The sequence below is a fragment of the Pelophylax lessonae genome, assembly GCF_965119305.1.
Source record: "Pelophylax lessonae genome assembly, chromosome: 4".
NCBI classification, from domain to species: domain Eukaryota; kingdom Metazoa; phylum Chordata; class Amphibia; order Anura; family Ranidae; genus Pelophylax; species Pelophylax lessonae.
The window spans coordinates 197,181,870-197,204,612 of record NC_138771.1 but is presented as its reverse complement, the minus strand read 5'-3'; positions in this window follow the sequence as shown (position 1 = coordinate 197,204,612).

The following is a 22,743-nucleotide window of genomic DNA, read 5'->3' as shown; positions in this document are numbered from 1 at the left end:
AGCCGTATTAGTGTTGCTTGTCATATATAACAACATACAGTTGTAGGTAGTTCAGGGATTCGAACACCCAAATACACTGTTGCAAGGCAGCGGTGCTAACCACTTAACTACCTAAAGCTAATGACATTTTTTTCAAAGCATGTGTGATTTGTACTTTAAGAAAAAAAAATTATATATATATATATATATATTCTATTTAGACCCAATTCAAGCTCAAATAATTTTTATTTATTAAAATTTTTTGATGGACTAATTGAATCAAACTATATTAATTTTTAGAGCCCATTCACATTAGCGCGACTTGTCAGGCAACTTGTCAGCCTGACAAGTCGCGGTATGTCGGGGTCCATTGAGTAGTACAGGACCCGTTCTAATAGGAGCGACACAAGTCACTCCGACTTAGAAAAAGGGTCCTGTACCACTTTGGGGCGACCTCGGAGCGACTTGCATAGACTTCCAGTATGTGAAGTCTCTGCAAGTCGCAGTGCACAGCGGTGCACGCGACTTCACAGGTCACCCCCCGAAGTCGTGTCGCCTCAATGTGAATGGGCTCTTAAGGTGCCAGTGCATGTATGCTTGGTATAAAGATAACAAGAAACTAAAAAAAAAAAAAACCTCAGAGACCACAATTCCCAAATAATTAACCTAGTTTAGTGAAACTGTATAAAATCAACAAATTTTTAAAAATAATCCTGCATGCTGGAAATTATATATAGGTGTTTAAAACATTTATTTCTGTGAAAAATTTGTATTTAAAACTTAAATTGATAGGCTAAGAAACTATCAGTGGCATATATTATGAAATAAATGTAACAAAGTGATTATGTTTGTGTAAATTGTGTTTTGCAAAAATGTTGCAAATATGTATTGAGCTTGAGCTTGATTAAATAAACTGACCAAAATATCCAAGTGGTTAGCACAGCTGCCTTGCAACAATGTATTTGGGTGTTCAAATCCCTGAACTACCTACAACTGTCTGTTGTTATATATGACAAGCAACGCCCCAAAAATAAAACATTGTATATGTATGAAATTATTATATTTGTTGAGTGGGGAGCCATATGTGTTGCTTCCTATATAGAGCCACATTACACTCTGAAAAATAGCAGTGTTTCAGCTTGCAAATCTGAGAATTTGCAAATTGATTGAACATATGCAGTGCAACCCCAGAACTCAGAATTCAACAACCCAAAAAAAAAAAAAAAAGATATATATATATATATATATATATATATATATATATATATATATATATATATATATATATATATATATATATATATAAAAAATTACTACATCAAGTCAACACACATAGGAAATGCTTTGAATAATCTCAGAATGAGCACAAAGTGGCTTTTTTTTATTAAGACTAATGGGCCATACACACTATAAGATTTTCTGAAGATTTTTTCCTTTAGATTTACCAAAACCATATAATATGAGGTCAAACCTAAACACTTTCAATTTGTATGCAATCTGGCAGGCCCTTGCACTACATAGAAAAGGTAAATCTGAAGGAAAAAGTCTTCAGAAAACCTTATAGTGTGTATGGCCATACATGATCCAATTTTCTTACAATTTTCTGTCCAATTTTCTTGAAATTTACCTTCAAGTATGTAGTACAAAGGCCTGCCTAATTGGATACAAGTGAAAGTGTTGTTTAGCTTTGACATCACATTATGTGGTTTGTGGTTAATCTATCAGAAAATTGTACAACAAAAATTGAACATGTATGGCCATACACACTATAAGATTTTCCGAAGACTTTTTCCTTCAGATTTACCTTTTCTATGTAGTGCAAGGGCCTGCAAGATTGCATACAAATTGAAAGTGTTTAGGTTTGACCTCATATTATATGGTTTTGGTAAATCTAAAGGAAAAAGTCTTCAGAAAATCTTAAGCCCCGTACACACGTACTGATCGTCGGCCGAACGATCGGCTGTCTTTTGTCCAGGGCTGTCCTGTCTGTTGAAAACTGCAAAAGACTGCACACTAATTTTGTCGGCCAACAACAGACGACTGCAGAAGTGATGTCATGTGATGGTTAACTTTCCCTGTGTTTTTTCTTTTCTGAGCATGCCCAGTCTTGCAAATCAGCCGTTTGTCGGCCGAATTCTGTACTGACTGGCGAACAATCGGCCGTTCTGGTGTTGGCCAAAAAAAATTTTAATGCCTGCACGACAGATTCTGTTCGGCTGAAAATGCGCTGTCGGCTGTCGGAAGCATCATACTAACACGCCTACAATCGGCCGATCGGTCGAATATTTACAGCCAAAGATCGGTACGTGTGTACGAGGCATTATAGTGTGTATGGCCCATTAAGCTGGCCATACATGTTCAACTTTTGTTGTACAATTTTCTGGTAGATCTACCACAAACCACATAATGTGAGGTCAAAGCTAAAAAACACATTCACTTGTATCCAATTAGGCAGGCCTTTGTACTACATACTTGAAGGTAAATTTCAAGAAAATTGGACAGAAAATTGTAAGAAAATTGGAACATGTATGGCCAGCCTTAAGCCTCGTACACACATACCGATTGTCGGCCGTAAACATTAGGCCGACGACCGATCGGCCGATTGTAGGCTTGTTAGTATGATGCTTCCAACAGCCGACAGCGCATTTTTCGGCCGAACAGAATCTGTCGTGCAAGCATTAAAATGTTTGTATGCCGACACCAGAACGGCCGATTGTTCGCCAGTCAGTACAGAATTCGGCCGACAATCAGCAGATTTGCAAGACTGGGCATGCTCAGAAAAGAAAAAACACACGGAAAGTTAACCATCACATGACATCACTTCTGCAGTCGTCTGTTGTTGGCCGACAAAATTTGTGTGCAGTCTTTTGCAGTTTTCAACAGACAGGACAGCCCTGGACAAAAGACGGCCGATCGGTCGGCCGACGATCGGTACGTGTGTACGAGGCATTAGTCTAAATGAAAAAGCCACTTTGTGCTCATGCTGAGATTATTGAAAGCATTTCTTATGTGTGTTGACTTGTAAGAAACTTGGATCATGGATGGCCAGCCAAACACTCATTCATTAGTGAACTGGTGATTTTGGTTTAGGAACCAACAGACCCAATTAATTACTTTGCTGGGCGTTTCCTATACTGGGTGGGTGTAGTTTAACCAAGGTTATATAAAGGGATGTATGAGATCATATCATTTGGCCTGTGGAAGGGCCACAGGTCTTTATGTCCGAATTTGCTTTTGGGGGTGGGGGGTTTGCTGGCATGCCTAATGATCCATATTGCAGTAAGTGTATTCTTTTGGATGAATACTTTTCATGCTCTAACAGTTTGGTATAGTTTTTGCAAAGTGTGTCTTTATGTACTCTATACATGTTTTTTTTTTATTTTCATGCCTCTGTGTAGCTGTATGTTCTACTGATTTGATGGTATTTAAATGGAAAGACAGGCTCATGCAAACAATTAACATAAAAGTATGTTGGGTATGTTTAATGCTTAATACTAAGGTGTCTACAACTTATTTTGCTTGACTTTTGGATATTGTAAGCTCTATCTATCCATCATATGTTGTATCTTTTTGCACTGTAATTTGAATAAAAATTACTTGATTTGGGGGGCATTTCACATTTCACATGCTTGCTTGAGTGATTACTGATGTTTTATACATGTTCAATAAAGCTTATTCATTTGTACACAGCTCCTGGTTTTTTGTTTTCTTTTCTTATTTGTCTAGATGTAATTCAGATACCTTTTGTGTCTATTGAATGTAATCAATTTCTTGTATTTTTTGTGTGTGTGTGCAATGGCAGTGCAGTATGAACATGGGTAGGGTTTCTCCCTTTACTCCAGCAGGGTGTGTATGGGTGTGTATGGGTGTGTATGGGTGTGTATGGGTGTGTATGGGTGTGTATGGGTGTGTATGGGTGTGTATGGGTGTGTATGGGTGTGTATGGGTGTGTATGGGTGTGTATGGGTGTGTATGGGTGTGTATGGGTGTGTATGGGTGTGTATGGGTGTGTATGGGTGTGTATGGGTGTGTATGGGTGTGTATGGGTGTGTATGGGTGTGTATGGGTGTGTATGGGTGTGTATGGGTGTGTATGGGTGTGTATGGGTGTGTATGGGTGTGTATGGGTGTGTATGGGTGTGTATGGGTGTGTATGGGTGTGTATGGGTGTGTATGGGTGTGTATGGGTGTGTATGGGTGTGTATGGGTGTGTATGGGTGTGTATGGGTGTGTGTTAAATTTTAAGAAAAAATTAAAGTGTTTATGTATATATTTAGCTAAAAATATATAAATTAAGGAATAATACCAAATTTCCCTTCAGCCTCTGTGGATGAATGTAACCAAAACATTTAATAAAAAAATCACTAAAAATGATTACTAAATAAAAGATTGCTACAGCGCTCACTCGCCTTTTTAGTTGGCTTAGGTCAGTGATGATGAACCTTGGCAACACAGGTGTTTTGTAACATTTCCCATGATGCTCACCTACACTGCAGAGTACATGAGCATTTTGGGAAATGTAGGGCAAAAACATCTTGGGGGGGGGGGGGTTAAGGGTTACCATCACTGGCCTGGGTAAAACATTTCCAATACATTTTAGTTGTCTGTGTGCGCCATTTTTAAAATAAAGCAAAATCTCTTTACAATAAATTGCAAATGGCACATTGGCGTTCGCCCTGGACCAGAAATGACACCACATTGGCTTGCACACATTCCAGCAAGTGGTCACAATCAACTGGCTAATCATGGTGAGGGCCACTTTCAGCTGTGAAGAAATGGCATTCATATGCAAATTAAGTGTGTGTGTGTGGGGGGGGGGGTCTGTGCTTGTAATCAGAGCATTGATTACCAGTGCAGACCCTTGGGGGATGCCACTAGAGCCACCAGGGATGCCCACCCATGCCACCATTGATGCCAATCAGTGCTCAGGGAACCTGTTAGTGCCCTCCTCATCAGTGCTGCCCATCATTACCATCTTTCAGTGCTGCCCACCAGTGCCAATCATTGCCCATCAGTGCCACCTATCAATGCCCATCAATGCTGCATATCAGTGCCACCTATCTGTCTATCAGTGCTGCATATTATTAGTGTCTCATCAGTGCCTGCCAGCGCAGCCTCTTCAATGCTCGTCAGTGCAACAAAAAACATATTGATTTACCAAATTTTATTACATAAACAAAAACACATTATTTTAGGGGTCAAACATTTAGGTGTTCTTTTTGCCAATAGAAAAAAAACCTTGCAGTGATCAAATACCACCAAAAGAAAGCACTATTTTTTTAATGAAAATACTGTGATACATTTGTGTTAGGTACAAGGTTGCATGACCGCGGAATTGTCATTCAAAATGCAACAGTATAAAAAGCTGAAAATTGGCCTGGGCAGGAAGGGGTGTAACTGCCCTGTAAGGAAGTGGTTAACTATTGAAACATGGGAATAAATATTCCAGGGGGTAATCATGCTCAGCTCAATGGTTCAGTGGTTAGTGTTCCTGGCTATAAACACTGAGAGCATGAGTTCAAATCCCAAGTGTGCCATCACCTTCCTAAATTTTAGACAGCTATAAATAAATACTGAAACTTGGCAAATGCATAATTGCACTCTGCACATATGCATGTTTGTTTCTTGAATATACATGGCCATTGACATGCAATTTTAGGTGATGTAGCCAATGTATTACTATGTGGCCAAAAAAAATTATGGCACACAGGGTGTTATCATGGTCTGGCCTTGAACTCATGACCTAGCAATCTTTAGCTGTGAGCTTAGCCCACTACACCAAAGTGCTGAATACAATCAGATATGCCTGAAAGTTTCAGATGAATAAAGAATGAAGACTGCTAATTAGACAGCTGTGTAGTCTGCTATTAGAAAATCTAAAGGTTAAAACACATAAGATACATAACTATACCTTAAAATTAAAATAAACCATAATAGATGACATTGCTGTGTAATAGTGATTCAGAATAGACAAATTTCCTTTTATGAAAAACACAAAGGGAATTTGGTTAACTCCAAACTCAAATTCAGCCTAAGTTAACTCCAAACCCGAATTCAGTCTAAGTTAACTCCAACTCCGAATTCATTAAAGCATCTAGTTGATGGTTTAACTCCAGCCACTTACCTAATTAGGATGCAATGAGTTTAGGCTGGAGTTATTTCTGGAGAAGTGAGCAGCTCTACTCCAAACTTATACTGAATTAGGCCCTAAATCTCCTTTCCTCCAGACGTAATGAGTACCCCCTTGTCCTCTGTGATGACTCTAAAGTGAATAATTAAACACCAAGTTTACTATATGGACCACTAATGTATTTATACATGTTTGTAAAACAATAATTAATACCCGCGCTGTGATGAATAAATAGTGAATTATAAAATTATATATATATACCCCGAAGCTGCTGCTCACCAAGTAAAAAACCAGGAAAAACTAGAAAATATATATAGGCAGCGCTAACAGGCAAATCTATAAATAAGTGCTAAATGATCAAAAAATGGTATACTAAAATTAAGTGCATATAATTCAGTGAATTCATAAATACATAAAATCCAACAGTGAATATGATTGGTTATATACACAAATCAGAAAATTCATAAGGTGCAACAATGAATATGATCCAATGTCCAAAAATGCAAAGGAATAAAGTGCAAAATGTATTTAGAGTGCAATCCAAACTTATATTTCTTCCAAATAAGTTTATGGTGCCAAAAGGTGCTCAAAATCCAAATAAAGTGCTCAAGTGCTCGTCAAAGAAAATCCCCCTATGGGGATGCACTCACCAGACTTAGGATGTAAATGAGCCTTGAATATATATGATATTCCGTTTGGGAAATGAAAGCAGCCACACGGAGACTTAGGATTTCCCTTGCCCGGATGGATTTTCTTTTCTATTTATACATATTGATCATATCCCTCCTAATCTCCTCTTTTTAAGAGAGAATAAATTCAATTCAGCAAATCTTTCCTCATACCTGAGCTCCTCCATGCCTCTTATCAGTTTGGTTGCTCTTCTCTGCACTTTCTCCGGTTCCCTGGTATCCTTTTTGAGAACTTGTGCCCAAAACTGAAATTTATATTCCAGAAGAGGTCCTACTACTGATTTGTACAGGGGAAAAATGATATCTCTCTCTCTGGAGTTTATACCTCTTTTAATACAAGAAAAAATTTTACTCACTTCGGAGACCGCAGCTCTTTCCTGAATGGATTCTTTCCTAAAATTACATAATATAACTGGATACTAACGTATATAGGTAAAGTCGATCCAGGGAATATCGGATTGCCTTTTGGGGGATTAGGACGGAATTCTTTCCCCTGCTGGAGTAAATTGGATCATGCGTTGCTGTTTTTTTTTTTTTTTTTTTTGCCTTCCTCTGGATCAGCTGTGGGTATATGATTGTGTATATAGGATTGTACATTTTCTTTTTTTTTTCTTACCTTTTATTGGTTGAACTAGATGGACTTGTGTCTTTTTTCAACCAGACTAACTATGGAACTATGTAGCTTGGCATTGCAAGCTATTATTAAGCCTATGAACTACCAGAACACTTGGATGCTTCATTACCACTGATTTACCCAGTTGTACTCCCATGATGCTATGCATATTTTTAGCCCCCAAGTGCATAACTTTTTTATTTTTCAACATTAAACCTCACATTAAACCTCATTTGCCACTCAGTTGCACAATTAAACAATGCATTGAAGCCAACTTGTAATCTAGGACATCCTATAAGGATGTCATTCCACTGCATGGCTGCAAAGACTGATGCTTTTAATTCCAGACCCTATATCATTTAAATATATTCAAAAGTAGGTTTCCCAACACTAAACCTTGGGGTACACCACTAATACCCTTAGACCATTTAAAGTAAGAATCATTAACCACTACTCTCTTAATTCGGTCCTTTAGCCAGTGTTCTATCCATTTAAAAACTGATTTTTTTTCCCAAGCCAGTAGACCTTACACATTAGCCTAGTGTGGGGAACAGCGTCAAACGTCTTTTCAAAATCGAAGTAAACCACATCCACAGGCACTCCTTTTTTATTTGAAAACTTCTGTCTTTTTGTAATCTACTCTGGCTATTGCTTAAAATGTTTTTTTTTTTTTTGTTAGCATTAGCTCATCTATGGGGTTTATTATTAAACTAACCAGTATCTTCCCAACTATAGACGTTAAACTAACAGGTCTATAGTTTATTGGTAAAGACTTTGACCCCTTTTTAAATATAAGCACCACATTGGCCTTACCCCACTCCAGTGGTACTTTCCCAGTCATTAAAGAGCCCCTAAAAATTTGAAACAATGGCTTTGAAATGACAGAGCTCATTTCTTGTAGGAGCCATGGATGTATGCCATCTGGTCCAGGTGCATTGTTCACCTTTATCCTGTCTAAATATTTTGGACATATCAATTGTGAGCCATTTTGGATCATTTGGGGCTTTGTCAATATTATCCTCATTATAGACACAAGCTCCCCCATGCTTTGTATACACAGAGCTGAAGAAGATATTTAATACATTTGCATTCTATTTGTCACCAGTTTCACCTACTCCAGATCCTTTTATAAAGGGCCTACATGTTCAGACCTGACCTTTTCCCTATTAATATATTTAAATAATTTTTTAGGGTTTGTCCTATTCTCTTTTGCAATCTGCCATTAGTTTTGAATTTTGAGGCCTTGATATCCTATTTACATATTCTGTTATATTCCTTTTAACATTTAAATGATGAGAGTGTTCCTTAATTTTTTATATTTTTAAAAGCTCTTTTATTATTATTTATAGCTTTTTTGAATTTGGCCGTGCGCCACAAAGGTTTTATTTTTAGCCTTTTAAATGTATTGTCTATGGGAATATATTTTTCAGTGAGTTTGCATTCAGTCGTTTTGAAGAATTCCCATTTCTAATCTATATTCAGTGATTCAGTATTCCCTCCTAGTCTAAGTTTTGGAGAGCAGCCCTCAGCATTGGAAAATTTGCTCTCTTAAAGTTAAGTGTTTTTATCCTTTTTTTATGTGCTTTATATCTAACATTAAATTAAATCATGTTATGGTCCTTTCTTCCCAGATGTTATCTTAGCAGAGCTTAATTTCTACATTGGGCCTCAATGAACTGGACCACAAAATTGTCTTTTAATACGTTTATTTATTTTTGCCCTTTAACTGTCCCAGCAGTGCCACTCCAGTCAATTTCTGGGTAGTTAAAATCCCCCAATATTGTCACTGCCCCAGCCCCTGCAGCTCTTTCTATCAAGAAGCTGAGTTTCCCCCTTTTTATTAACACTGGGTGGCCTATAACAAAGTCCAATATAAAAAATTTGCAGTATGCACACCCATATAACGTTCCACCCATAATACTTCAGCCTCAGCATACTCTCCATCAACCAGGTCCTCTTTCACACTTGCTTTGAGATCACTTCTCACATAGAGACAGACACCACCGCCTTTCTGTTTTACCCTGTCTCTCCAAAAGAGAGCATAGCCAGGAATATTAATAGCCCAATCATGTGAAGAACGAAGCCAAGATTTAACATTACCAATTAAAACCATAGTTCTCTTCATGCACCAAAGCCTCCAGCTCACCTATTTTGCTTTGCAGACTTTTGGCATTGGTGAACAAACACTATAATTCATTGTCACATTTTGCACATGTATTTTGCACATTTTTTTGGAATACAAATGGGACCATTTCCAATGGTTGTTTGTAACATAGTTACCTCCTTACTCCTCCTCCTACCTCTGCCACAGCCCTCCATCTTCCCCCATTCTACCCACCATTGGGTCTATCTGGTTTGTCTGCCCTAATATAATTTAATTCACCCTCCCTCCTCAATCCTAGTTTAAATACTCTTCCAGCTTTTCCATAAACCTCTCCCCCACTACAGCAAACCCCCTTACCATTTGCAGACCATCTTTAGCAAATAGGTTGTACCCCAATGAAAAGTTAGTCCAGTGCTCTAGAAACCCAAATCCCTCTCTCCTACACCAGGTCTTTAGCCATGCATTCAATTCAGTAAGCAAATGACACATTTGACACTTTTTTGGTGACCAGTGACACCAATACAGTGATCAGTGCTAAAAAATCTGCACTGTCACTTTACTAATTAAACACTGGCAGGGAAGAGGTTAACATCAGGGGTGATCAAAGGGTAAATGTGTCTATAGGTGTGCTTGCTATCTGTGGGGGAGGTGCTTTGACTGGGGGAAGAAAGAGATCTGTGTTCCTGCACGGATCTCCATCTTTTCCTATGTCAAAACGGCAATCTGCCTTGTTTACATAGGCAAATCGCCATTCTGCCTCTCGCGAGTGGCTGGTGGACATTGGGTCTGCTGTCCCGCTGATTGGCTCCCCCTCTCTTCAATCAGCACACAATCGGGTCTCTAGAGGCTATTGCACAAAATGACTTACAGGTATGTGATTTTGCGCAATAGAGCCGATCTGCCACAGTAAATGTTTGTTGCACGGTCGGCAAATGGTTAAATCTGCAGCCTAGTTCTTTAAATCGATTCTTAAGGAGCCTCCATCTTCCATGTATTCTGTCATTGGTTTCAACATAGACCAAGACAGCCGGGTCATGCCCAGCCCCTCCCAGTAATTTATCAACAAGGTTCACTACGTGCCGAACCCTGGCACCAGGGAGACAGCAAACCATTCGGCTGAGGTGACTTGGCGACAAATTATTCTATTAGCCTTTCTAATTATAGAATCCCAAATTACCACCAACTTTCTAGGCTTCCCTTTACTACCCCCACCACCCATACTAGATTGCTGCTCTCCCAGCTTTTAGGGGTAGCAGTGACACCCAGGGCTGCCACCTCTGAGTTTACCACCCCCACATCTTCACCCAACTTGGCAAATTTGTTTGGGTGCTCAAACCCAGGGAAAGCCTTCCTTTTCTGTGAACCCCTACCACTCCCTCCTACCACAGTAACCCATATTCCTAACTAATAATCTTGACTTACCCCTCCACCCTCTGCATCAACCTCATTAACCACCTACTCAGTGAGCAGAAGACCCCTTTCAGCCTAGGTTCAGATGTCAGACATCACATGAGATTTGCACTGCATTGCTATGCAGATAACATGCGATGTCTGTGCAATGCGAATTCAGCCATACAGTTGAACTTGCATTGGATTCGCACGACAAAAAGGTGCAAGAACTTTTTTTCCTCGCACTGGAATCAGATCGCATGGGTGAGTTTGGTGTTTATGGTACCCTAGACTTGTAGTACAGAAACAGAATCAGGTATTTTTGGTCCCAATAGACTTGTAGTACAGGAGCACAACTTGGTGTTTTTGATTCCATAGACTTGTAGAACAAAAGCAGAATCAGGCATTTTGGTCCCATAGACTTGTAGTACAGAAGCAGAACAAAGTATTTTTGGTTCCATAAACTTGTAGTACAGAAGCAGAATTAGATATTTTTTGGTCCCAAAGTACAGAAGCAGAATCTGGTGTTTTTGGTTCCATAGACTTGTAGTACAGAAGCAGAATCAAGCATTTTTGGTCCCATAAACTTGTAGCACAGAAGCAGAATCAGACTTTTTTTGGTCCCAAAGATGGGTAGTACAGAAGCAGAATCAGGCATTTTGAACTGAGGCAATGTTTTTATAAAGAAAGTAGACAACTTATTCACTTATGTTCCAACATAAACCAGATCAAACCCTTCAATTCAACAGATTTTTTTCTGTGTTGGTGTTTCATTGGTGTTCATGGGAATAGACTTTTATATTCCTTTTTATGGGAGCCCAAGGAAGAAATCCATATATCCATCCTCAGGGAGACATAAAGTAAAAAATCCGCATCATTTGGGAAAGTGGAAAATTCCATCATTAAGTGATAAGAAATGATTAACTGATTCAAATGTTAAAACAGAGCCGCAGTAAGTCAAACATTTTACATTGCAAAAGCCAATACAGATCTGTTTGACAATGGTGTCATAGTTATATTATTTTGATTCTGATTTTTAAACACACCTTGTGGGAAAATCTACAGCATCCACAAATTAGAGGAAGCTTAGGGCCTCTTTCACACGGCCACTCCGTATGTCCGCAAATCATCCTATTTTTTTGCGGATGATTTATGGACATAATGTAAGTCAATGGCATTGCGATTTTCTTCCTTTCAGTTCTGTTGCGTTTTTTGGAACGAAACAGAACCCTATTTTTCCTCCATTCAAAAAACGGAAAGGAAGCAAAATTGGATGTCAGCGGTGTCATCCGCTGACATCCGCAATGCCCATAGACTTACATTTTGTCCGTATATCATCCGCAAACGGATGGGATGATATGCGGACATACGGAGCGGATGACACAAGTGTCATCCGCTCCGTGAAAAAAAAAAAAAAAGTCCCGCAGCGGAGCAAAAAACCGGAGCGGCCGTGTGAAAGAGGCCTTAAGGACCTTCCATGACAATTTGTAGTACAACATTTATACATTTTGGGCACTTGCATTCTCAACTTCAATCAATAGAAACACAGAAAAAGTAACATTACTACATGCATTGGATTTATTTATTTCAATTGAAGCACATGTGGGTTAAAACAAAATGACAAATAAATTAGTTACACAATTAGTAAGGCTGAATAAAAACACCAGTCCATCTAGTTCAGTGGGTGTGTATGTATTATGTCACTTCCAAGTCCCATATCCCTGTATATTGGGTAGCACCCTTGTCCTAAACAGGGCTGCTATATATTTAGCTGTGCTAGGTAGTAGCTAGCCTGGCTGATTTGTAGCCTTTGTGATCATTGGATTTCCTCCTGATCCTAATTTAGCTGTGTTTCTCCCTTTTTTCAGTAGGTGGCTCTGTTACCTTTGACATTAGTGTCATTAATTACAATGGGTCAGATTATGAATATGTATGTTTCTCTCAGCCAGTCATACTGGTAACTGAGCATGCTGGAAGAAGGTGTTTATTTGGAGGAAGTCATGTGGTCTTGGTCCCTTTACACCCAGGCTACGGCCTGGGTGGGTGTGTGAGGAACAGCTGCTGCTGGGTAGGCCTGAAGTCTGAGGCTTAGCCATGAGCTCAGGGCTCTGTATGGGAGAGCCTGCACATTACCTGGAAGCATGAAGGAAAGGATGGAGACCTGAAATGAAGTACCAGAGGTAACTCTGCCATGAACCTGGTAACCATAGAGAGCCTGGGAAAGCATCAAGATGGAATCATCCAGAGAGTTCCTGCACTTTGCGTGAGTTGAATACTGTTGCTTAAGGAGACAGCTTATTCTACAGAGTACAGATTGCTGGTTTCAGCATAAAGGCTCTTTTCCTGTACTGCTGTCTACCTTTTTTTACATTTTTGTCTGCCAATCGGCTGTTTTTGACTAAGGGTGTCCTGTACCCTACCCCTCTCTCCCACATTGTTCCTGTTGTGAGAAATAAACTTCTTTTTGTTCAAGCATAATAGTGACCGGCACCCATCTTTATATCTTGTACACCACCCACCATGCCTAGTAACCTGCACCCTAAGGAGGAATGTCGGCCTTCCCTGTCTCTGGGGGTCACCACCAGGCCTCTGGAGGTTGGGGTGGGGCGCTACATTTTGGCACCCGACGTTAATTTTGCTGGTCACCCTGAGCAACGGACTGCAACTACACAGGAATTTTTTTGGGCTCTGTGGAAAAGGGGCAAGTAACATCTTTGTGCCTCAGAGATTGTGCTATTGTCCTTTTGTTTGATCCCATGTCTTGCCACGCCAATGTCTGAAGCTGGTAAGCTAATCCAGGAGGGAGAATGTGCAGAAAAAGTGATAACCGTGTATGTATCTTCTGAGATGTGCATTTTTTTGTGAAGTTACAGCCTTTGTCACACAGTGATGGCCGTGACACTTATTGCCAGTTCGGAATTGCTGGTCCTGTCTTGAATAAAGTGACCGTTGCAATTATTGTTGCTGTTCCAGAAAGAAGAAAGGTTATGCATAGCATGTTCAATCTGTGCTCGCAGCCTGTGGCAGGGGCTGAGAAGCATATTGGCGCTGTTATTGGAAGTCAGTGCTGTACTTTCTTACTGCATCAATAATTACTTCCCAGGTATGCTGAAAGCACTCTAACGTCCTGCAAAACTTGGGATCACAGCCATTCTTGTGTCATTATTGGAAAGCCTATTCAACCACTGTAACGGATAAACCGCACCCGACTGTCTGTTGACAGATGCTCCTAGTGCTTCCCAAGGGCTCCAAGCACTCCACTGTAATGTTCTGGTACCTTTGGGTACCCTAATTACTCTTTCATAAGTGTATGCGCCCCACCATTCTCTTTTGGTAAGGTGCGCATACACCTTTAAGACTGATGCTGTCATCACTGAGCGCCGGACTGGATGGCTATTTAGATCGCCGGCTCTCACTCACATGTGTTCGTTCAAACTGCTTTGTGCCTTGATGCTAACCTGTCTTGAAGCTCTCATGCTTGCAAGCATACCTCGCTGCGCTGATCCCTGTATCCCGCTACCGGATCATCCGCTCTTGCCGAACCTCTCCTCTGCTACATTGCTATTAGTGATAAGTACCCCACAGGGGAAACCTCTATAACCTTTATACTAAAGCTTACACTATCTATCTCTGCATACTAAGGACTATTACTACATCTGCACTATCTAAGATTGCTAGCTCTTGAGCCTACTACCACCTGTTCTTGCACTGGGTTGATCTCTCTTGTATGTCCACCTGCTACTCTGTCATCTGCTACCATACATGATTGCTAAACCTATCTACATCCCATCTGCTACTATCTTACTTTCAAGAACATTTCCTTTCAAGTGTCTGTCATCTACCATCTCTACCCAACCTGTCTCTTCAGCCTATCATCACTGTGTTACTATATACATAAGTCACTCTAGGAAACATCTTATTGAGTGTGTGTATTTACTTGCTGAATTGAGATCCTCCACACATGATGAGTCATTGAGAGTTGGGATTGGTGTCTCAGCGTTTCTCTACATGACTACTGAAGTAGAATATTTCTGCAGCTGAAAATCCACATCATACGTAAAACGCAGGAGCGTTACAGATTGAACGAACCACAAATGGATTCAGCAGAAATAACCACTCAGATGACACAATTAAAACAGCAAGTAACTGCGTTAATACACGCACTTGCTGAATTAAAAGAAGACAATCAGGCTCTGTTGCAGCAGGTAATTAGACTGACACAACTTACCACTGCTCAGTCCCCTGAACCCAAAATAATTCCTCCTTTGGTATTTACAGGCGATCGCAAAAAATTTCGCGAATTTAAAAACGCATGTGAGTTACTTTTCTTGCTAAAACCCCGTACCTACCTTACTGATCACATTAAGGTTTGTACTATTATTTCTTACCTAACAGGCGATCCTCGGGCCTGGGCAGACTCTCTTTTTGAGAAAAGCGACCAGCTTCTCAACTCCTATGCCTTGTTCCTAGCAGAACTCACTAGCCTATATGATGATCCCAATAGGCAGAGTACTGCCGATCTTCAATTAAGATCCTTGAAACAAGGTGGGAGACCTGTAGAAGACTTTGTCGCAGAATTCAAGAGATGGACCCTTGATTCAGAATGGAATGATGCATCTCTGAAATCCCAATTTAGGCTTGGCCTATCAGAGGCCGTTAAAGACGAGCTCGCCGAGCGGATCTGCCAAAAACCCTGGATGCATTGATACAACTCAGTATCACCATAGATAGAAGACTACGAGAAAGAAAGGCTGAGAAAATGGGAATGCCATTATCCAGTTCTTCTCGGATCTCGGCCGTTGACCCCGTTCCTATGGAGGTAGGAACCATACGCCCACCTCTATCAACTATGGAAAGAGCCAGAAGACGATCTGGTAATCTCTGCTTGTACTGTGCATCCCCGGATCACAAGATAAACGTCTGTCCCCTAGTCTACAAAAAGAAGGGTGAGTGTTCACATGTCCTCCTAGGGGGATTGACAACTTCAATCACTAACCCTTACCTTTCTGTTTGCTTAACATTACAGTGGGACCAGAACAGGATTACTACTAAGGCCATGATTGACACAGGATCTTGTGGAAATTATATTGACATACGTTTTGCTGCTTTAAATAAAGTTCCTATTATTTCTAAACTTAAACCTGTCTCAGTGAGTCTTATTAACGGTGTTCCTTTATCCTCTGGTCCGATCACTGATCAGACACAGGCACTCCTAGTCACTACTAACGGGTCTCATATGGAGACCACTACCTTCGATCTAATACCTTCACCCCACTTTCCCATTGTTTTGGGACTTCCCTGGTTGCACACACATCAACCAACCATAGATTGGAAGGAACGGACCCTGACCTTCCTCTCTTGCTATTGCGAGGGTACGTGTAACCTCCCGTCTTTCGGGAAGATCCTGTCTGTGGTGACAGATGAGATTGCACCACTATGTTATCAGGATCTCTCTGAGGTTTTTCTTGAGAAAAATGCTCAAGCACTACCTCCCCATCGAGACTATGATTGTAGCATTGATCTACTCCCAAATAGCAAATTGCCGTTCGGTCATGTTTATCCTCTTTCACAGGATGAACTTTCCCATCTCAAAGACTATTTGGATGAGAATTTGGAAAAAGGTTTTATTAGACCTTCCACTTCTTCCACAGCAGCTGGACTCTTTTTTGTCCGCAATAAGGACTCAAGTCTCAGGCCTATCATCGACTATAGGCAATTGAATGCTATTACAATAAAAGATCGCTATCCTCTACCGCTTATCCCTGAGCTCATTGAGCAGGTGCGTGGAGCTACCTATTTTTCAAAATTGGACCTGAAAGGAGCATACAATCTCATTCGAATCCGTGATGGACATGAGTGGAAGACTGCATTCAGAACCAGATACGGATTGTTCGAATATCTTGTAATGCCATTCGGACTATGCAACGCCCCTGCAGTTTTTCAACGATTTATAAACGATATTTTCAGAGACTTACTAGATGTCTGTGTTGTGGTATATCTGGACGATATACTTATATATTCACGATCCCTGTCTGAACACATAAGACATGTAAGACTAGTATTATCGAGATTGCTTGCACACAACCTTTATGTGAAACTGAAAAAATGCTTGTTTCATAAGGAAGAGGTACTGTTTCTAGGCTACATCATATCCAAAACAGGAATCGAGATGGACATGAGTAAGATATCCTGCATTCAGGATTGGCCTACACCAACCACACGCAAGGCGCTACAGCGATTCCTTGGATTTTCAAATTTCTACAGGAAGTTCATTAGAAACTTCTCTGCCATTGTGAGACCCCTCACACAGCTCACTAGCATTAAAAACCCATTCAAATGGTCAGATGAAGCAAATAAAGCTTTTCACCTGTTAAAGACAAGGTTTACTTCTGCTCCCATACTACGCCATCCAGACCCATCCCTCCAATACATTCTGGAAGTAGATGCGTCAAACATGGCAGTAGGGGCAATACTCTCCCAACGACCAACTCACACTTCACCACTTCATCCAGTCGCCTTTTTTTCTACATCCCTAAGCAGTCCAGAGATAAATTACCCCGTGGGTGAAAAGGAACTGCTTGCTATAAAATTGGCTCTATCGAGTAGATTGGCGACATCTACTCGAAGGCACCCAATTACCAATACTTATATACACGGACCATAAAAATCTCCAATATCTTCAGACTAACAAGACTCTCTCGCACCGACAGGTACGATGGTCACTATTCTTTCTAAGGTTTAACTTCCTAGTGACCTACACACCTGCAGATAAGAACAAAAAGGCGGATGCACTATCATGACTAACTGAAGAAAACTACTTTGAAATCCCTTCCGTTCCTATAATACCTCACAAACGCATTATTGGAGTTGTCCGTTCCTTGAAGGAAGAGGTTTTGCATGGTATAAGTTTGGATACACCCCCACCACAACTAAATACTGATGCAGAAGGCTTCCTCTACTACAACAACAAACTTTACATACCACCTACCATACGCACCAAGATCTTGGAATTATCGCATGATGTGCCTATGGCAGGACATATGGGTATGACAAAGACTCTTAATCTGATTACCAGGCAATTCTGGTGGCCTGACATGAAAACATCTATGCAAAAATTTGTCTCTTCATGCAATGTCTGTGCCAGGTCCAAAATTGACACTACGAGACCATCCGGTCTACTATGCAGTCTACCAATACCCCAAACTCCATGGGAAGTTGTATCCTTGGACTTTATAGTGGAATTGCCTCCTTCCAAAGGATTTAATACCATCTTAGTGTCAGTGGACCATCTGACAAAAATGGCACATTTCATTGCTATTCGCAGACTACCTTCGTCCAAACAAACGGCAGAACTCCTGATGAAACATGTCTTTAAGTTACATGGTATCCCAAAAACTCTTCTGTCTGACCGTGGATCACAATTTATTTCCAAGTTCTGGCAAGAACTATGTCACATACTACGGATCGAGCGGAAGCTCACTTCTCCTTACCATCCGCAGACCAACGGACAGACTGAAAGAGTCAACCAATGCATCGAGCAATATTTACGTTGTTACACTTCTTACCAACAGGATGATCGGGTGGATCTTCTCTCTCTGGCAGAATTTGCCTACAACAACGCAACCCATAGTACGACCAAGCAGAGTCCGTTCTACTTGAACTATGGGTTTCATCCCTCTATTCTTCCACCACGCATCCTTCCTTCAAATAACCCAGTAGCTTCAGACTATCTTACCCAAATAAAGGACTCTCTGGGTTTGCTTAATACTACCATTGCACACGCTCATAGTCAACAAAAGAAGTACTATGATCTTCGCAGAAGACCTTCTCCTCAGTACGCTATCGGGGACCTCGTTTGGCTCTCAACAAAAAATTTAAGACTGAAAATCCCTAGCAAAAAGCTTGGACCTCTGTTCTTGGGACCTTTCCCAATCAAGAAACTTATTGGAAAAGCTGCAGTACAGCTTACATTGCCAATAGACCTCAAAATACATCCCATTTTCCATGTGTCGCTACTGAAGCCCCATGTTCCTGACCAAGGAATAAGGCCTACTATCCCACCTCCTCCTCCTGTACAAGTTGAAGGTGGAGAAAAGAATACGAGATAAAAGAGATTCTGGATTCTCGTATCCACAGAGGAAGACTTCAGTACTTGGTTCGATGGAAGAACTATGGGCCCCAAGACGACACCTGGCTAAACACCTCTGACATACATGCCTCTAGATTAATCCGCAATTTTCATGCGAAGTACCCAGACAAACCAGCTCCAGAGGCCTTCAGGAGCCGGCCTTAAGGGGGGGGGGTACTGTAATGTTCTGGTACCTTTGGGTACCCTAATTACTCTTTCATAAGTGTATGCGCCCCACCATTCTCTTTTGGTAAGGTGCGCATACACCTTTAAGACTGATGCTGTCATCACTGAGCGCCGGACTGGATGGCTATTTAGATCGCCGGCTCTCACTCACATGTGTTCGTTCAAACTGCTTTGTGCCTTGATGCTAACCTGTCTTGAAGCTCTCATGCTTGCAAGCATACCTCGCTGTCGGAACCACGCTGCGCTGATCCCTGTATCCCGCTACCGGATCATCCGCTCTTGCCGAACCTCTCCTCTGCTACATTGCTATTAGTGATAAGTACCCCACAGGGGAAACCTCTATAACCTTTATACTAAAGCTTACACTATCTAGCTCTGCATACTAAGGACTATTACTACATCTGCATTATCTAAGATTGCTAGCTCTTGAGCCTACTACCACCTGTTCTTGCACTGGGTTGATCTCTCTTGTATGTCCACCTGCTACTCTGTCATCTGCTACCATACATGATTGCTAAACCTATCTGCATCCCATCTGCTACTATCTTACTTTCAAGAACATTTCCTTTCAAGTGTCTGTCATCTACCATCTCTACCCAACCTGTCTCTTCAGCCTATCATCACTGTGTTACTATATACATAAGTCACTCTAGGAAACATCTTATTGAGTGTGTGTATTTACTTGCTGAATTGAGATCCTCCACACATGATGAGTCATTGAGAGTTGGGATTGGTGTCTCAGCGTTTCTCTACATGACTACTGAAGTGGAATATTTCTGCAGCTGAAAATCCACATCATACGTAAAATGCAGGAGCGTTACATCCACCCAACACCATAACCACCTCAGACCCCATTAACCGCCGCAGCTTGGTTGGGGTCTCGCCGTCCCCTACCCACCCTGGACCTTCGACAAGGCTCCAGGTTCCCATGGGTGAACCTCTCTTTCCCCAGAGAGTGCAGCGGGCACAGGAAAAAGCTCTTACAAGCTCTTACAAGAGCTTAGTGATGATTCAAGGGAGTATGAAGCGCATAGCAATCCCTTGTATCAGCTTCCCCCAATAAGAGACAACACTCTAGATTGAGGGTGAAGTATAACTCAAACTTTGATGGGACAGCTGCTCTTTTATACAGTTTCCCCCCACAAGGTTAACGCCCAGGTGGACCCTGTTGGGAAGAGGACAAGACATTCACAATCCAATAGAAACAAGGTTTTACACTCCCATACAGTGTACACAACCCCTCCCCTCTGGCTGATTACATTATCATATGCAGATGAAAGTGTATACAAGAATAGAATTAACCTAAATTAATTATCTAGCCATCTGGACAGAACAATATGAGGTCATTAACATTTAACAATGGGACAGGCAGAAAACACAATACACATTATCTCAATACACAAACAATAGAGAGAGCCTGTCTGACATTGAAGTACAATACACATTAGCATGACTTGTAAATACAGACCCCATTTGAAGCAATCCAATCCATCAGTCTTTCACCCCCAGTGACGGTTAATACCGTCACAACCACCTTATCCACGTTACTACTGGTGATGCCACAAGCTGTTTAATCTTGTATCCAAGTCAGCGTGGAAGACAGCTATGTTGCTCAGTTTGGCTGTGTTACTTCCACAGGAAGTTGTCCTTCACCTGAAAAAAAATGTTATTACGGGTAAACTCCTGCCTGTGCTATTTGCTGTTGGATTGTGCTCCTGATACCAGCAGTTGCAGGAAGTGCCCTGAAGAGGTGACATACTGGCCTGTTACTCTGGATTATCAGTGTGTTCTGTCATTATAGGGTGAGGAAAGTAATCTTAGTTTCCTGCCATAAAAAGGCTGAGATGTGCTTATATTTGCAGTGGGACTTTGTTGCTCTAGAAGATGGATTAGAAGAGTTCATCATGATTACAGTCCCTTGCATACTTGTGTGGCTGTGTTGCTTGTTTGAAAGTAGCCACCCTTACAGCTTAAGTGTTAGTCCCTGGGATTGGGGATTCAACGTAAAAGTTGTTGCTACCAATGGGGGTCTGTGATATATCACTCCCATTTTATATCACACTTGAGTTTCATGTTCTTCAAGTTCCAGGAAAAGTAACTGCTGGACTTTGGTGTGACAGAGACAATGCAATGTTTAGCTAGCTAGTCGGGTAGGCTGTGCTGTGGCAAATGGGCAAGTCCTTTACCTGCAATCTGAAACCTATGGACTGAAAATGTATGCAGGCAAAATTTCTCTGTCTTGCTGCCACCAAATGGTGTGAGCATGCCAATCTGAGTAAGCAGTAAATTCTGTGCTTCAATTATGATTTGCCAAGTGAACTTTACTTTGAAATGTGTTGAAATGTTTTTGGAAAATGGTGTCACTCTCTAGGCAGTGGGGCTTTTTTCATTATGTTGGTATATCTATATATATACAGTTATTTGCTAAAATAGTAAAGTATATTAAAATATGATATTGTGTATTTGCATATACAATTTCATCTTCCTCAGCTGAGGAGTGACTGTGCATCCCATTTGCCTAATGTTGCTTTACACTACCTTATCGTATAGTATTAGCTAGAAAGGTAGTTGGATAGGATGTAATATCATTTGCCTATTGTATTTTTCATTTGCTTTTGTGTGGAATGCCACACTTATTTGTACTTCAAAGTTTATTCTTTCCTCTTACCCTTCCCTATCCACATTTTGCCAGGACATGTACTCTCAGGCTTGAGAGCATATTTTTTTTTTTTCAGGCTCTAAAAACGTTGTTTCCTTGGCAAGGGGGAGATGTAGCACCCTTGTCCTAAACAGGGCTGCTAATACATTTAGTTGTGCTAGGTGCCTGGCTGATGTGTAGTCTCTGTGATCATTGGATTTCCTCCTAAACCTATTTTAGCCATGTTTCTCCCTTTTGTCAGTCGATGGCACTGTTCATTTTGGCATTAGTGTGATGAATTACAGTGAGTCAGGTTACGAATATGTATCTTTTTCTCAGCCAATCATACTAATAGCTGAGCATACTGGGAGAAGGTATTTATTTGGAGGAAGTCAGGTGATCTTGGTCCTTCTCCACCCAGACTCCTGTCTGGGTTGGTGAGTGAGGAACAGCTGTTGCTGGGTAGGCCTGAAGCCTGAGGCCTAGCCATGTGCTTAGGGATCTGTATGGCAAAGCCTGCACATTACCTGGAAGCATGAAGGAAAAAATGGAGACCTGAGATGAAGTACCAGAGGTGACTCTGACATGAACCAGGGAACCATAGAGAGCATGGGAAAGCATCAAGATGGAATCATCCAGAGAGTTCCTGCACCTTCCTTGAGTTGAATACTGTTGCTATAAGAGACAGCTTATGCTACAAAGTACAGATTGCTGGTTTCAGCTTAAAGGGTCTTTTTCTGTACTGTTGTCTACCTTTTCTACATTTTTGCCTAAGGAGTCTGCCAATCGGCTGTTTTTGACCAAGGGGGTCCTGTGCCCTACCCCTCTCTCCCACATTTACCATGCAGTGGAAAAGCGCCAAAGCGAGCCATACCGAGCCGTACCCTG